Source organism: Miscanthus floridulus, chromosome 10 (genome assembly GCF_019320115.1).
Source record: "Miscanthus floridulus cultivar M001 chromosome 10, ASM1932011v1, whole genome shotgun sequence".
In the NCBI taxonomy this organism is placed as follows: domain Eukaryota; kingdom Viridiplantae; phylum Streptophyta; class Magnoliopsida; order Poales; family Poaceae; genus Miscanthus; species Miscanthus floridulus.
The window spans coordinates 141250360-141266721 of NC_089589.1; the positions used below are offsets into that span (position 1 = coordinate 141250360).

Consider the following 16362-nt stretch of genomic DNA (forward strand, 5'->3'; position numbering starts at 1 on the left):
GGGTTACCTTCAACACCGGCATCGGGATCACCGCCAACAACATCGCCGCCGCTGTCACGTTACCAGTAGCCGCCCCGGGGACACCACCCCCAAGAGGGAAGGGTTCGCCGCTGCCACCCTGTTGCCCCCCTCGCTCGCCGCAACGCGCTGCAGAGTGGGCCTCCAAACCTCCTGCACGGAGGCTGGGGCAATGCTCAACCCCGGCGTCCCCCGGCCGCTGACAAAAATCATGGTAAGCCACACTCCAAAAAGACTCGACCACCAAAAGTCGAAGAAGCAACAAAAGAAAGCATACTGGGTGGCGAGTGGCACTACTCTGAAGATAGGCTCCAACGTCAATGCGCCCACAGGACGAGGAACGCTCCCGGACTGCGACCGCACCCCCTCACTTCAGATGTGGTCGGAGTCGTCCCAACCAGCTCCTGCCCGGCCTGCGGGTCGCTGCTACCTCTGGTTCGGGGCTCCCCGACCGGAGCAGCGGGCAGGGCGTCCCCCGACTACAAGTCGCACGTCGACCGGGTGCTAGTCTACCCCTCGGACCGCCCGGACTGATCGGCCGCACCCACGACAGGCGGGGCCTTCTCCGGCCGCAAGTTCGGCGTTGGCACCGGTCTTGTCGTCGCAAATTCACCGGGCCACCCCTTGGGCTGCCTGGCTCGTCCGGCCACGTCCGCCACCGGCAACGACGGAGCTAGCAACGCCGCCGAGGGGCGCGGTGACCGTGTCCGCTTCACCGCTCGCTCGCCAATGGCGTCCGCGCTAGCCGCATGCTTCCTCGATGCAGGAACCTCCGCGCGCTGCGCGGCCTCCTGCTCCTCGCCAGCCGATGTCGCCACAGGGTCACGATGCACCGCCGAGGTCGCAACGACCTCCCGGCTCTCCTCCTCATCAGAAAAGGCCATGTCGTCCAGATCCGTAGGATCATCCGACACGAGTTTCGACTCGACGTCGCTCGCACGTTCCCCGGCCCTCACGCGCCGGGCGACCTCCTTCTTCTTCTCTTCCTTCCGCTGAACCTCTTTGGTTTTCTTCTTCTTCCGGGCGTCTACCGCCTTCTTCTGGGCGGCCTGCCAGGCCTGGCCCGCCGCCCCCTTGGGAAGGTGTGACCGGGACTTGTACCTCCCAAGCCCCTACCGAACGAATGAACCAAAATCAAAAAAGAAGAGGGGAAGAGGAAAAAGCACGAGCAAAGTGAGGGAGCATACCAGCGAGGGCACGATCGAGGCATTAAACGGTATGGGTTTTCCCACCACCATCTCGTTAGGCCTCAGCTGCAGCACTCGGCCGACGCGACTCCAGATCGCATCGTTCGGCAGCTCCTCCAGCGACGCGCGGTCGGGGTCCGACCGGCCGTCGTATTTCCACATCGGGTGCGTCCTCTCCACCAACGGCGCGACCCGATGGTGGTAAAGGGTGTGGAACACCCGCACCCCATCAAGGCCATCCCTTATGAGCTTCCGGAGCTCCTCCTTGATGGCCTCCACCTTGTGCCTCTCCGTGTGGGCGCAGCCCCACGACCAACTCTTCTGCTTCACTGGCCTCCCGCCGGAAAACACCGGAAACGGCGCCCCCGCTGGATTCCTAATGTAGAACCACTCCCCATGCCATCCTCGGTTGGAGTCACATGGGGAGTATGCGGGATACGATCCTCCCGCGCGCGGCTTCCGCTGCAGGGCGAAGCCTCCGACCGGAGCGATCTCGACCGAACTCCAGTCCGCCATGGCTCTCCCGAAGAAGAGCCGGAAGAGGTCCACATGCGGCTCCATCCCAAGGAAAGCCTCGCAGACGGTGACAAAGCCAGCGATGTGCAGCACCCCCGTCGGGTTGAGGTGCTGCAGTTCCAGACCCCACTCGTTGAGGAGCCCGCGCAGGAACCAGTGCGTGGGGTATCCTAATCCACGCTCGTGGAAGGTAAGGAAAGACACCACCTCATCGGGACAAGGTTGCAGGAACTCCTCCTTCCTAGGGACCCTCCAGTGCGCCAGCTCCTACGGCGGCAGGAACCCCTTTGCGACGAACGCCTCTAGCACCGATGCCCCCACGGTGGACGACCTCTAGTCCGACATTTTGTGAGTACCTCTCTTCTCCCTTGCTCTCTCCCCTTCTTTCCTAGAAACCTCCGCAGCTCTCAGGAATGCTCACGGCAAAGAGGAGGAGAGAAGGCGGCGGCAGACGAAGAACAGGCAAGAGAGCGAAACGAAAACCTTCTCCCCTCTCCTACTTAAGGAAAAGGGAGCGGCGGTTATGGAGGGACGCGCCGATTAGGGAAGCCAGAATGATGGGGCAAGATTCTTTCTCTTTCTCTCATTTAATGCTGATAAGACATGCCCTGCTCGATGGAACGGCTCCTGATCGTATGGGACGTGGCCTGGCCATGTCCCACCACTACCACACGATCAACCACTACCGTGCGCCGGGCATGGAAACCAAAGCACCACCGCACGCGGGCAGCTCCCCACTTCCCCAGGCCAGACCTAAAGGAACCAGAACGACAGGTAAGGATAGACACCGGCTGACAGGTAAGGAAGCGAAGGGGCGCCCCATGTAGGCCACGCCGACTCCATCGCGGACGACGGGCATGGGTCCCGGTTGGACATTTCCGACTAAAGCTCTCCGAACCCCGTCACTCAGGTCATCAGAGTCCCGGTCGGACGTCTCCGACTGGAGCTCTCCGAACCCCGTCTCTCAGGTCACGAAGGTGAGCACGTGTTCATTAAAACAAAACTGTTCACACAAGGGCTAACCCATGATAGACAAGCGCAGGTACCGATCGGACGTTTCCTACTAGAGCTCTTCGAACTCCGTCACTACAGTCGTGCAGGCACCGCCACACGAAATCTCCACCGAGAGACAACCAGACCTCCCTGAGTCGATCGAGTCACCCAGGATAGATCAACCGGCCTCCTAAGTCGATCGATTCACTCAGGATAAGCACCTGAGATACAGGTAGGAAGCGAAGGGGCGCCCCATGCGGGCCATGCCAACTCCGTCTCGAATGACGAGCATGGGCCCCGATCGGACATTTCCGACTGAAGCTCTCCGAACCTCGTCTCTCAGGTCATCAAGGTAAGCATATGTTCATTAAAATACAAAACTGTTCACACGAGGGCTAACCCACGATGGACAAGCGTAGGTCCCGGATGGACGTTTCCGACTAGAGCCCGACGAACCCCGTCTCTCCAGTCTTCAAGGTAAAACACTATCAAAGCCCCTCTATTTTCAATGTAAAACATTCATACATCCATACGCGCATTTCATTCCATACGCCTGAATCCCCCAGACGGTTAGGGCAAGAACCGCTCGGGGGCTCGGGAACTAAGCATCGCACATGCAGCGAAATGCATCAGAACGCTCCATGTTGCGCCACGAAGCGGCGGCTTGCCTCATTCGATATGAGCAACCGAACAGAGCTAGGGGAGAAAACCGTAGATGAGCACCATGCGGCCTTTGCCCGGTCTGGCAAACCAGGTCATCTCAACCTTCTCGTTCGATCCTGAACCTCTCGCCAAGCCCACAGAATCTCCATCGAGGGGAGGGCGTCAGGCCACCTGGGTCGCTCTACGGAACGACCTAGGCATCTGCCGGATTGCAGGTAAAGGAGTAGTGGAATGCCACAAGAGGGCTATGCCGACCCCGTCGCGAACGACGGACCCGGATTCCACTCGATCACACCCGTTAGCGAGCTCACCGAGCTAGTCTTCGAGCCCGAGCGATCGGGACAGGCGATGAAACTCAGCCCCTCCGGTTGTGAGGAACCGGATGGGGTAGCGCAAAACAACTCACAACCCCCACGAAGGCCTGACACGGCTTGGGGGCTTAAATGCCATGGGACCGCGACTCCGAACTCGCGTCGACAGGATAGGCGACATCCGGCTACGGCTCTTGGGACCACGACTCCTAAACTCGCGTTGACAGGATAGGCGACATCTGGCTATGGCTCTTGGGACCGTGACTCCTAAACTCGCGTCGACAGGATCGTCGACATCCGGCTACGGCTCCTGGGACCGTGACTCCTAAACTCGCGTAACGGCTTCAGACGGCTTCACTAACTAAAACTAACTCTCTTGATCCACGGCGAGCACCGACGCCTGGGTCTACTCGCGACTCCACCTTACCCGATCCCACGGCGCGCACCAACGCCAAAGATCAAACTCTGTTACATCCAAAACTAAAATTCCTCGCCTGATCCCCGGCGCGCACCGACGCCGGGATCAATAAGTTATGTCTCAAACCAATCCCCGCGCTTAAAAACACCTCAGCTGCACAACGACGCCATGGTTAAACAAAATCACGTCTTAAAACTCAAAACACGCGCACCCACAGACACAACACAAAAAACCCCCAGCCGGTTCCGCCCGAACCACCCGGGGGTTCGGGGGCTACACCCGCGGGTGCGCTCGCGCGCACCCGCCAGCAAGACAAGAAATCCCCCGGACGATTCGGCTCAAATCACCCGGGGGCTCGGGGGCTCCTATCGGGTTCATAAACCCGGGGTCCCTCGAGGACCGTCTTCCACGCCCGGGCTCGGCCTAGGAAAACAACATATATTTCATGGGCCGGCCCAAAAAACTAAAACACAGCGGGCCGGAAGAGAAGTCCAGTCGTCGACCAGAAGGTCTACCCTTAAGAATAGGCGCCCGCTCGTCAAATTCTTCGGCCAACCTCTCCGACCGGAGCACTCGCTTCAGGTACCAGCCGTCTCCAAGCAGTCTCTCCAATCAGAAGGCTTGGCCCAAAACGTTGCTTCCTACTCCGACCCCGCGACCGGGGCTTGTAGGAAGCCTGCTCATCGCTCTTTTCCGACCGACGCACCGAGAGCCGACTGGAGTCATCCGACCGGGGGCTCCCCGTTCGAAGGGAACCAGAAGACGTGCGGAGAAAGGCAAGGCATGGCTCACAAGTCGAAGCCACTGTACCAGGGACCATACCCTGTGCGAAATAGTGCTCTGCAGCCACCCTGACACAAAGTATTGTAGGGGCCACTAGAAACTCCCATATGGTAACCCCCCGCGTGTCTCTGGACATCGATCACGGTATGGGCTCCGGGATTTGCCATACCGGGTGAACATGGCATGGCTCGTCACATGCCACTAGGCATCCAGAAGTATTTGCAGGTACCGGCGTCCATCCTTCCTGAAGAAGATAGCTCGACCCCCCGTGCACATCTGACATCCTACAGCGACATCGACAGTATTAGGGGGCTTCAACCATTATCCAGTTTTCATCACCGTAGGCAGCAAGGCTTAGAAATATCTGTACTCTCTCCCTCTTACCTGTAAAAGCCATCCCTTTCATCTATAAAAGGGGATGCACTCCCTCCAACCAAAAAAAGATCGACTTCACAAAACTCAAACTCACTAGATCGACACCAACCCCTTACAACCGCAGGACCACCAAGTTCCGACCGCAGCCCTTCCGGTTGGAGCCATCCGAACCTCTTGTATACCCCCTCCTTTCTCCTTCTCGTTTGTAACCCACTACAGACTTCGAGCACCTAGGCTCAGGAATAAAGTCATCGACTGACCCCGACTGGACGTAGGGCACGTTGCCTGAACCAGTATAAATCCTGTGTCATTGAGTGTTAGGCCACCTCCGATCACAACGTACAACAAAACTACAAATATTTACTAGTTGGTCACTTTCTGCACCGACACTATATATGTTCTATGATGAGTAACACCGTTGCCTACAGGAGACACCCCTTAAGGGTAAGTTTGAACCTCTTCACCCGTAGTATAAAAACTCCGTACATGGTATGAAATACTAAACCAAAACTTGTTCTCTTGTAGTGGAGAGAAGAGAAAGGAATAAAAAGAGACCCATACAAGGATGACCAACTCTTAGAGCCCGTCGGCGACCTTTGCAACTTCATATTGGACCAGATTGTACACGTCAGAGGCGCCTACCATGACCGAGAGTCTGAGTTAGATACAAATCCTCAGTACCAACACCTTCGTGAGACTGAAAGGCTAGCTCTAGGACGTTGATAAGAATGTGTATGGAATTTGTATATTTAATGATGGATTGTATATATTCTTGTGAATTGGACTTGTAATTGTAGTTTATAGAATACTCTTGTGCTTGTAGTCGCGGTCGCGGGGCGTTCGGCAACGCGAACGCGGTTCGGAGCATTGGTCGTGGGGCGTTCGGCAACGCGAACGCGGTTCGGAACGTTGGTCGCGGGGCGTTCGGCAACGCGAACGCGGTTCGAAACGTTGGTCGCGGGACGTTCGGCAACGCGATTTTGAACTGTAAATTTGAATTTTTTTGCTGGAAAACGTACTGTAGGGACGGTTCTAGATTGAACCGCCCCTACAAATCGATTTGTAGGGGCGGCTGATAATACGAGCCGCCCCTACAAATAGATTTGTAGAGGCGGCCTGGGAACCGCCCCTATAAATACATGATTTGTAGAGACGGTTCGGTAGGGGCGGCTGACCAAACCGCCCTTACAAATGGTTACGAGCCGTCTCTAGAAATCGATTCTGTAGCAGTGAGCGAAGCATTAGTCCAGTGCAGAGACTCATTCTAGAGAAGAAAAACACACCCCACGACACAGGGCCTAAATTTTCGGCCGGGTGTAGTACAGGTTCCAATTAAACGTTTGAGACATGGGACTATACAAATAGATTTTTTTCGTCGACGCATTTTTAATTGTAAATGAGTTGGAACTTTTAACTGTCGTCAGATATGGCATCAATATATATAATGGTCTAGGTCCTTCCCTTGTAACAACCTTTGCCTCTTTCGTTCCTCTTACTAATAGCCCTCCACCCGGCACACAATAACGATGTTCCCTTGTAACCATTTGAAAACTTATAGCATGTCCGGTGAACTTTTAGTTCTGGTTGATGTTACCAATCAGGATAAAGGGACCCCGGTGCCCGTAAAATTTAGACCGATGACTAATGTTCACATTAGTCTCGGGCCCCAACACGACGAGGATGACTAAAGGTGTGAACCGAGAAGCTCATTTGTCTAATGATCATACAAAATGAGTTATCATGAGTACTACCGGGAGCAGTTCGACGACACACGGGTTCATCTCCTGACGCAAATGACCAAACACCACGGTCAGATCCGGATATATAGCATCAGATCATTGCGCATCAATCGCTCTAGCAAACCAACACACACGCTGTTAGATTACGAGGTGTATCATCATGGGTTTAACTCATAAAAATTTGATGAAATGGCTTCGTTTATATATGCTTATATTAATTGTTAATTTCTAATGGATAAGGTGGTGACTGATTAGTCCATTCCATCCATTCATAATCATAAATAGAAAAATCGAAAAGATGATGCCCACTACCACGTTTGTTCCTCATTTCTTCTCAGACTGAACATCTCACAAATGTGGAAAACACCCAAGGTCCTTACTGTGGCCAGTGGTGATCGTTTTTTTTAAAGAAAACGACAAGAAATTATGTGACGGCCTTGAGCGTTTCCACATTATTGATCGGTGTGCTGGGCCGTCACTGTTTGTGACGGCCTATTACCAGCCCATGAAGTTCATTAAACGCTTGGTCCGCAAGGCATCCTCCCTCCATCTCCCAACAAAAAAGAGAGAATTTTCTCAAAGAAACAAAAAAAAAAAAAAAACAAAAACAAAAAGAGAGAGAGAGAGAGAGAAAATGGGAAAGCAGGTCAATGATTTGTTTAAATCCTCTTATATAGGGAAAAATGATATAATTTGCCCGAAGGACCTAAATGTGTATGCATGTGCCTAATAAAATACAACGTGCGGTAGTTGCTTTCGAGGCTATCGTACATACAACGTGCTGTACCTGTAGCATGCATGTATGTAGCCATGCGGCCGGCTAGTCCAATGGAATTGCACACGTGTCTTACGACCACTGGCTAAAGCAGAGGAACCACCGCAATTTTTGTTGTATCTCTGGTTGTACTGGACAATAGCTAGTCCTTGATTGATTAATGAAGACTATGATAAAGAATCTGTAGTGCAGTAAGACACATTATGTGCTTGATTTTTATTATTATTCTAATAATATGTGTTTTGTCATTTTCATTACAAGAAAAACTATAATTTTATTATGAGTTGTTCTTTTAATTAAACTAATTGGTTATATAAAATTATCGCCTACACTACAGCACCCAGTGGCTTCCCCGAGTGCCAGCTGCACTCGGGGAAGGCCGAGTTATACTCGGGGAAGCCTTCTCCGAGTGCAACACTTGGGGAAGACCATCCGGCTAATCCTCGTCCGGCAGATACGCCTTTTCCGAGTGCCAAAAATTGTGCACTCAGGGAAGGCTTTGCCGAGTGCCGTGCTGGCATTCGGGGAAGATTTCACGCCATTGGCCGACGGCCGACGCCGTTTTCTTTTTCTTTTCTTTTTTATTTTCTTCCCCGAGTGCAACACACGGGGAAAATTTTTGAATTTTTTTTAAATACTCTTTGCCGAGTGCCGCAGCTCAGACACTCGGCAAAGAAATTTTGTTTTTTTTAAAAACCCTCTTCCTCGAGTGCCTGGGCTGTGGCACTCGGCAAAAAAAATTGTTTTTTTTAAACCCTCTTCCCCGAGTGCCGCAGCCTAGGCACTCGGGGAAGCCTGTTTTCTTTTTTTTTAAAAAAAAAAAGATATCTATTATGGCATATTATTGATTGTAGTAACAGTACATGCTCTGCAGGTCACAACAATGGGTATTATTGCACTGAAGTGCTATAATACCAAAATGAACACAATGTACAATACAAAATCGTTTCTTAGTACAGCCACAATTTTTGGATCTAAGATAACTTGAAAAAGATTACAATAGCAGAAGAGCAAGGTACCCAAACTATAAAATTACTCAATGGGCCAATTATGAAAAATTCACAATATGCATAACATGTTCACGTTGCCAGACTTAGGAAATTTAGTGCAATTTTGAAAGAAAATGGTCACAGGTACATATACAAATCATTGTAAATGGTCACTAGTACATACATCTATGTAGCCCTATGTGCAGCAGGTACCAAGAGATAGCATAAAGGATTTTCCTAATACATGAAAATTCAGAAATATAAAAGAAAAATACAATTGTCTCCAAGCAGGCCAAGTGCTTAATTTTCTAAAGCATTAGTTTGGCCTCAAATCTTCACTGAGTGAAGCCACGCCAATACTCAACCATGTCCAGTTCCCAACTAGCAAGCCAGAACTTGATGTTCTTTCCTTTTTTTAAAAAAATACTACTTTACAAGTTAGAGCAGCCCACACTGTATGTGTGACAGCAGTTACATGTTCATATACAAAAACTTGTTCCAATGCATAGTAATTTATTTAATCCAAACAAGTCCTATTGCTCTGGAAAAACCACGTAAAAAACTGATTAACTTCTTGAGATCATACTACATTTCATGTTAGTTAACTGACATTCCATGTTATCTGAATGATGCTATATGTGAAACAAGCATACGCATATAATTTATACTATGTTAACTGTATCTATCACATGTCAAAATGGGTCTAACATTTTGCAGGACAAGCTTTGCATAAAGTGGGAAAACTTCACAGGCAAAAGATAAAGGCAAGCTGTATAAGAAGATAAATAGATTGCAGTACGTACTCCAGAAAGTTAGAATTAAAATTAACCTGTCATTTTTATTGAAACCAAATCAATTAACACTGCACTGGCTCTCTACTACCTTGTGTACAATGATACTGCAAAGTGGGGGTTCAGAGGACCAGAAGAAGTGGAATCTTGAAAAGATAGGTACACGCCTTCTGTTTATGTGCAAGAGAAACATACCTATTGAAGTGGCATGGAAGAAGGCTGGAGCCACACAGGCACCTAGGATGTGTAAACAAATGTCAATCAATCTGAAATCAATAGGGAAAATGGTTGTTGAAACATTAAGTTTGGACCTACCTACTGTTAGAAAAATACTTGTTTAAAAAACACTCAAATTATAGCATGGAAAAGTCACAGTTTTGCATATAAATGTAGAGCATGATGACGGTTAGCCGTGTCAATTTATGGCATGGTGAATGTACCTGTCATCCACGGTAGATGAGCCAATTCATGTTCTTTGCATCACGGTAACATCTCCAAGTCAAAGCTCGCAAAAACCTGTGTACTGAAGCAGTAAGTATATATTGCAATAAAGAGCGCTAACAAATTTATCTAACCAACCAATATCTTAAATCTCAAATAACATGCATCCATCAGACACAATCATAGGAGGGTACAATTAAGGATTTAGCTGCTGCAAAGAGCAAAAACAATTTTTGAATGCATTTACCATACTATATATGCCATCTCACTCGAAGAACAACAATTATTGATGCCTTTACCATACTATTTATGTCATACATATCACTTGAAGAACAACAATTACTTTGGCAAAGAAGGAAACAATTGTTATCAGAAAAGTCAATAAGCTATGATGCCTTATTCATTATCATAATCAAGCATTGTATATTTGAAAAGGACAAATGAATGTTGTAACCCGATCAATCTGAATAATAATAGTAGAATTTAACCAGCACGTGAACACGCATATGAATAACCAAAAGTTATGGGTTACTCAATTTTCTGAGTAGTACTGATTATTGCAGGAATCCTCATCAATGCGAGGTACAATCAAATAAACAATTATCTTGAATAAAACCTCACTAGCAATGCTGTTTTTGCTGAATCCGATGGACCGTTTACCAGATCTCTGCTAATGCAAGAACAACAACATTGGGCAGTATGCTGCAAGTAGAAGAGAGAGGAGGCGCACCAGCCTAGGACCCACGGACGGACCGACGAACGGCGGTGTGGCTGATGGAGGCATACGGGAGGACAACGCCACGGGGCTGCTGGAGGTGAACTGGGGGGCGGACGGCGTCGGGGCTCGCCGGAGTCGGAGTCGGGGCGGACGGCTCGGGGACATGGCTCGCCGCGACAGATCGGGGCTGGAGCTGGGGCGGCGGTTGGAGGCGCACGGCGTCGGGGCTAGGGCTCCGCCGGGGTGGGGGAGCCGTCCAGAGAGCACGACCTGCACGGCGCACGTGGCCAGGGAGCTCGACCTGCACGCCGCGACTGCCAGGCCACCCTAGCAGGCCTTCATCGCCTCTTCCGTCGTGCTCCTTGCGGGGAGGCGTGGCCGCGGAGGAGGGGAGGCGCGGAGGAGGCAGGGGCCGGGGTGGGGGCGCGCGGGGCTGGGGGCATGCCGGCGGCGGGGGGCCCAGCGGCGGCGGGTCAGGTGGCGGCGGCGAGCCTCCTAGTGGCGCGGGTGCAGGCGCGGGGAGGCAGCAGGGGCGCGCGTGGTGTGGGGCGCGGGTGGGGGTGGTGGCCGGTTAGGTTTAGGATATTGGGGGCCATTTTAGGGTTTTGGGGGTGTATACGCGCGTGGGCTGGCGGGGAAACGGAAATTAGGCCGGATTGGCGCGGTTCTAGCGTGGGTGATCAAATTCGTGTGAAATTTTTTGACCGGTACGAACTGCAATGGGTGTGGCCAGATCGATCTGAGCTGAACTGAAAATTTCAGTTGGGGTGGAGAAAAATTCCAGGGAAGGGTCGTCTGTACGTACACCGATATTTAACGAGAAATTCCAGCTCCGGAGGACAATAAGTCCAGAGAAGTGTCCTCTGTACACGATCAATAATTAACTAGAATTTCTGGCTCGAGAGACGAATAATTCCAGGTAATGTACTGAGAAGAAGTGAGAAAACAAGTGCCCTGGACAGTAATGACCAACAAGTAAAATGTGAGGTTAATTCTGAATACCAAAGTTATTAAAATCATTAATATCTATAACTTTTATTTTAGTAATCTTGTCATTTGATAAAATTTGAACATTTCAAATTTGAAATTTTGAAAAATGACAAGTTCGAACCAAAATTTAAGACCCAAATTGATTTCAACATAAAAAGTGATGAGTACCAAAGTTGTTCAACTCATTAATATCTACAACTTTTATTTTAGTCATTTCTTCATTTGATAAATTCTTAGCACACATTGTTCACTAATCTTACACATGTCTCATATAGTTTATAAAACCATATGAGAGATGTCACATTTGTGAACAATGTCATTATCACTTTGTCATATGAAGAAATGACCAATACAAAAGTTGTAGATCTTGATGAGTTATTCAACTTTGGTATTTATCACTTTTTCAGCTGAAATCATTTGGGGTACCAAAATCTTGTCTGAAGTTGCATTTTTTTGAAATTCAAATTAAATTGCTCAAGCTTTTCATATGTATATATTGACAAAACCAACAAAATAAATTGATAGAGAATGATTTTAGAAAATTTTAGGAAAAAAAATCATCAGATTTGGAGTTAGTATGAGGAAGAAAAATTAGTTACAAAATTGACCTATAGATTAAAAAAAATTACACTATTCACTATGATCATATAAGGATCATCTAGAACCCACGTGCAGCAAGACCCACGTTGAGCCGGCTGGCTCGGGCAAACGAGAATCGTTTCCATTTCTTCTAGGCCTAGCTCGTGGTCACGGAGACGGAGTGCACATGTTCTGGCCTGTATAAGAGAGAGATCACGAGCGTAGCTGCGAGCAAGAAAACTGTCACCTCTGTTCCAAACTACAGGTCATTCTCACGTTTTTACATACATAGCTTATCTTATGCGCCTGATGTACGTTCGAGTCCCAAGGGACTACTCACTCTTTATTTGTGGCTTCGACGGCAGCGACTAAGGAGAAAAAAAACTTCCTTGTCTGTTCCACATCTAAAGCACAGGTCTATGACTAGCTTATCTTACGGAGCTACGATGACGCTGTGTATGGGTGAGGTAGAGATTCAGAGGTTTTCTCGATCTGCGTGAGAAGATCTTAAGCTAAAATACCCGGAGCTATCTAGCCCCCGCGAATCAAGTTTTTTATGCACCGGATGTACAATATGTCTATATACACGCACATAAAAGCTAACACGACCTATGCATCGGAACAGAGGGAGTAGCCATCAAACACCTGATCGATGTGTTTATCTATTATTCAGACAACCGAATAGGTAGACATCCCTGCAGCTGCAGGTCACTAAACTAATCAGGCCCTATACATACATATATAATAGGATTAAGTCCACATTTAATCCCTCAACTATTGTCTTGGTCTAATTTTAACCCTCAACTACAAAACCGTCTAATACCGGTACCCCAACTGTTAAAACCGTTCACTTTTAGCACCTGGCCGGGGGTAAAGCTGTTTTGACAGACGTTGAGTGGTTTTGACCACGCCATTCTAGCGGACGCTCACTATAGCACAACATACATTTGCCGACACTTTCTATAGTGGGCAAAGGGCACTTTCGCCGACAGATAGCCTCCCACAAAAAGTTTTGCCGACAGTTAAGAAACAGTCACGGTAGAAGCAGTCGGTGAAAGTTTTGCCAAAAGTTTAAAGAATCGCCGACACTTTTGGTGTAGCTAAATAGTATACCTTTCCCGACAGTTGAAACCTACGCCGACCGTTAACCCTACGCCGACAGGTAAGACATACGCCGACATGTAATACATTTTCCGACAGTTTATATATTGGTGAGACCTTTTCCATAGCATGGTTGGAAAGATGTCCTCAGTGGCAACTAATATGTTGGCAAAACTATTTAATAGATATTCATATTAATACAATCTAAATAATTTCAGAAATCCACTTAATTATACAGAGAAAGCATCACGTCATCAAATACATTTGATTTTATAGGCAAAACATATTAAATATTTGGGAAAATGGTGTTCTTACCCCTGTCCAGTAAGCTAATTGTGATTTTGCCCTTCCTTTTTCAACTTTGTGTTTTTACCCCTGTTATTTTGAATTGAAAGGTCCGTTTGCCCCTGCTTCTGACGTCCGTCAAATGGACATGGATTAAACGAATTAAAAAAATTCTAAATCTGAAAAACAAAGGCCAAATGACTATAGTGCCCCTCATCCTTATCTCCTCATCCCAAACAAAGCCACGACTCCAGGTTCGAGCACAGGGAGGGGCTGCCTCCCGGTCGCGGCTCCAAGGTGCGGGCGCGGGGAGGCCGCAGCGCCCGCCCACGGGTCGGCGTGCGCGCGCCGGGCGGCGGCGGCGGCGCCCTGCCGTGGCTCACCGGCGGCGTCCGCCTGCAGGTCCCGGCGGCTCTCGGCCGCGGGTCGTCTTCTTCCTCTGGGCGCCCGGCTTCGTGGCTGCAGGGGCGGGCAAGCGGCTCCGGTGCCTTGCCGCGGCTCCCAGCGGCGCCTGGCCGCGGCTCCCGGTGGCGCCTAGCAGCGTGTCTCCGCGCCGCCTCCTCCCCTCCTTTCTCCGCTCCTCCTCCCCACGCAGGCTCCCGTCCCGGTGGCCGCACTGCTGCCGAGCTCGTCGTCCCGGAGTCTTCCACGGGCCGCGCTCGTGCCGCAGGGCAGGGGCGCCGCCGCGAGGTGCGCGGTAGGGGTAAGATGGGAGGCCGCGAGGCGGAGGATGGTCGGGGTGAGGTGCGACGCCGCCGTCGCCGAGAAGCCTGCCGGCGAGGAGGAGACGGCCGGCGAGAAGTTCGAGTACCAGGCTGAGGTGAGCTATCGAATTCGGGAATTTGGGATTGGGGTACATGAATTGTCACTTGTGTGCTGCATTCACTCATTCAGTATGCTGTTGCACTTTGCTGTTGGGCTGTGGCCAAATTCGTGTTTCGCGATTAACAGAATTATGCTTGTCTTCATGGAATCTGCAATTGAACGCTTCTGTGTTTATGTAGCGTTTCTCTATGCCCTGCAGGTTAGCCGCTTGCTGGACTTAATTGTACACAGTTTGTACAGCCACAAGGAAGTATTTCTCCGTGAACTTGTAAGGTCAGTCATCTTCTCGGCGTGCACAATTGAATTGACTTGTTCTTATGACCAAGGATGAATTGCTGCTATTCACAAACTACATTTCTACACCTCCTGAACAACTGAACTCTGACACAATTTATGTTGCCATCCAGTAACGCGAGTGATGCACTGGATAAGCTGAGATTCCTCAGTGTAATGGATCCTTCTGTGTTGGTTGATGGTGGTGACTTGGTGATAAGGATTAAACCTGACTCAGAGGCTGGGACAGTCACTATCACGTAAGTTGTTCATTAAACCATTGTCAGTCACCATTTTAATTTATCAGATGTGATTAAAATCATTATTCAGACTCATTTTGTGAATGCTACAGAGATACTGGCATTGGAATGACTAAAGATGAACTCTACACTCTAGCAGTATGTGTGGGAAGCAGAGGCTGACAGCAGCTGTTACGTAATCAAGGAAGAAACTGATCCTGAGAAAATGCTGACACGTGGAACACAGATTACTCTTTATTTGAGAGTAAGAAACTTTAAAACTCTTTCTATATGATCTCTACACTCTAGCAGAATTCTTATTGCCTTCTTGTTTCAGGATGATGACAAATACGAGTTTGCTGACCCTGCGAGGATTCAAGGCTTAGTTAAGAACTATTCGCAGTTTGTCTCATTCCCCATATATACATGGCAGAAGAAATCAAGAACAGTTGAGGTAGGATCGTGATATGGTTTATTGTAATTCTGCTTCCTTCTGCTACAATTATTGTATTTACATCTATACCTATATTCCTTATCTGAACAGGTTGAAGAGGAGGAAGAATCAAAAGAAGGTGAAGAGGCTACTGAGGTTAGTTCTGTGTGAGTTATTTGAGTTCGAGTTCGGTCTCTCTGTTACTGCTATATCACCCTGCATGTATCCTCTTCTGTTATAGGGTGAAAAGCAGAAAAAGAAGAAAACTATAACCGAGAAATACTGGGACTGGGAATTGGCTAATGAAACGAAGCCCATATGGGTAAGCTGACCCCAATTTATGTGCTACCATGATCTAAATATTCCTAGCTAAGTCATGTCAAGTATGTCAGATAAGTACATTTACAGACTTAGGTTTCCATTTGCTGTTGGAGATATTGAAGTTGGTTATTTTGTTCCATGCAGATGAGGAATCCAAAGGAAGTTGCGAAATTGCGAAAACTGAGTACAATGAATTCTACAAGAAGACATTTAATGAGTTTCTGGATCCGCTGCAGTGGGTTCCTGGGGCGAACATTGTCACCTGAAATGCGGTTGCGGCAGGAAATTTGAAGGCGGGGAACGATGGTGAGGTGATGAGGTTGGTGTCGTAGATGAGGAGTTGCCATGGTCCGGGGCTAGATTCTATGACTGTTGTGATTGGCCTCAGGGCATGTGCTATGAGTGGGTATCTGAGGATTGGCAAGGAGTTGCATGCTGTGTCTCTTCGTTTATGCTTTGATAGGCTTGAGTGCGTGGAGAGTTCATTGATCACAATGTACTCCAGATGCCAGATGATGAGCTCTGCATAAATAGTTTTGAATATTTATCAATATTAAATCTGAGTTCAAATAATTACAAGTTGTGTCAAATATGTTTGA

At 48.9% G+C, this 16362-nt stretch overlaps 1 pseudogene; it reads left to right on the top strand.

The window, feature by feature from the left end:
• Positions 1–11158: 11158 nt before the first annotated feature.
• On the top strand, positions 11159–16044 carry LOC136489854 (heat shock protein 90-5, chloroplastic-like; annotated as a pseudogene).
• The last annotated feature ends 318 nt before the right edge of the window (positions 16045–16362 follow it).